Consider the following 2295-nt stretch of genomic DNA (forward strand, 5'->3'; position numbering starts at 1 on the left):
TATTCGAATGAGCATGCAAGCGACCCTATATAGACCGAACCAAAACGATAGATACCGCCGTAGTTCACCCCCACCAAGTGATGACTTCAGTATGGCTAGTGTGTGAAGTATAAAGTATAGTCCTCCCCTGGTCCACACTGCTTCGGCGGTCCTGGGTAAGATAGTTAGTTCTAGCTTGCCCTATGTGGAAGAGGACACAATACTTAATACTTAGAGTACAAGCATAAAGGAACACGGACCAAGCCGTACCGAGAGAATCGGTACTAGAGCCCTCGTGGTTCTACATTGAGAGAGCCCTCGTGGTTCTCATTAGGGGCTTTATGCAAGTCGTACTCAATACTGTGGTGTGAAGTATAAAGTATAGAGTCCTCCACTGGTCCACGCTGCTCCGGCGGTCCTGGGTAAGATAGTTCATTCTAGCTTGCCCTATGTGGAAGAGGACTCAATACCCTACCTGTTGAGCTTGAAACAAAGTCATCACTTGGGCATGCTCATATTGCCATACAATATTCCATTATCTACTAATGAGCATGCAGCTATATGATTATAACCTGTAAACGATTACCCCGCCGTAGTTCAGCGCTTCAACCAAGTGATGACTTCAGTATGGCTAGTGTGTGAAGTATAAAGTATAGTCCTCCCCTGGTCCACACTGCTTCGGCGGTCCTGGGTAAGATAGTTAGTTCTAGCTTGCCCTATGTGGAAGAGGACACCATACTTAATACTGTGGTGTAATGAACAAAGTATAGTCCTCCACTGGTCCACGCTGCTTTGCAGTCCTGGGTAAGATAGTTAATTCTAGCTTGCCCTATGTGGAAGAGGGCATACAAGACAAAGTATAGTTCTCCCCTGGTCCACGCTGCTCCGGCGGTCCTGGGTAAGATAGTTAATTCTAGCTTGCCCTATGTGGAAGAGGACATAATACTCTACCTGTTGAGCTTTAAACAAAGTCATCACTTGGGCATGCTCTATAGCCAACCACATGACATTAACCTAAGAGAGCATGCAGCGTATTATCCCAATGCAAAGTAAACGATAGACTCGCCCTAGTTCAGTGCTTCAACCAAGTGATGACTTCAATATGGCTAGTGTGTGAAGTATAAAGTATAGTCCTCCCCTGGTCCACACTGCTTCGGCGGTCCTGGGTAAGATAGTTAATTCTAGCTTGCCCTATGTGGAAGAGGACACCATACTTAATACTGTGGTGTTATGAACAAAGTATAGTCCTCCACTGGTCCACGCTGCTTCGGCGGTCCTGGGTAAGATAGTTAGTTCTAGCTTGCCCTATGTGGAAGAGGGCATACAAGACAAAGTATAGTTCTCCCCTGGTCCACGCTGCTTCGGCGGTCCTGGGTAAGATAGTTAATTCTAGCTTGCCCTATGTGGAAGAGAGCATACATGAACCAAGAACGAAGGTTATGATCGAGGAATGATTCGACAACTAACCGATGGTATGAAATGTGAAGAATTCAAGCAAGCACACAATCAAGTCATCACTTGGGCATGCTCGATAGCCAACCTCATGACATTAACCTAGTAGAGCATGCGAAAACCAATATATATGTAAACGATGCCTCCCTAGTTCAGCGCTTCAACCAAGTGATGACTTCAGAATGGCTAAATCAAATCGGTTCAAACCATACCATCGGTATCCTATTGAAACACACAAGTCGATATCAAACCTCATGATTGTGTAGTCCTCCACTGGTCCACGCCGCTTCGGCCGTCCTGGGTAAAATGGAACATTCCAGCTTGCCCTATGTGGAAGAGGGCACATTACTCAATACTGTGGTGTGAAGTATAAAGTTCAGTTCTCCCCTGGTCCACGCTGCTTCGGCGGTCCTGGGTAAGATAGTTCATTCTAGCTTGCCCTATGTGGAAGAGGACACTTCATACTTCGTCTCTAAGCGGCGGCTTGACTCCTCCCTACGGGGAACGGGTTTACGCGCACAGCGGCGGCTTACGCACTATGGCAGTCATGGATGCCTTACGTTTCTATGAAAAGTGTGTTCCTCCCCTGGTCCACGCTGCTTCGGCAGTCCTGGGTAAGATAGTTAGTTCTAGCTTGCCCTATGTGGAAGAGGACACGTAGACTTACTGTGGTGTGAAGTATAAAGTTCAGTTCTCCCCTGGTCCACGCCGCTTCGGCCGTCCTGGGTAAAATGGATTCATCCAGCTTGCCCTATGTGGAATGAGGACACTTTATGCTTCGTCTCTAAGCGGCGGCTTGCTCCTCCCTACGGGGAACGGGTATACGCGCACAGCGGCGGCTTACGTTATGGCAGTCATGGATGC

Source organism: Anopheles coustani, assembly GCF_943734705.1.
Source record: "Anopheles coustani chromosome X unlocalized genomic scaffold, idAnoCousDA_361_x.2 X_unloc_21, whole genome shotgun sequence".
In the NCBI taxonomy this organism is placed as follows: Eukaryota; Metazoa; Arthropoda; class Insecta; order Diptera; family Culicidae; genus Anopheles; species Anopheles coustani.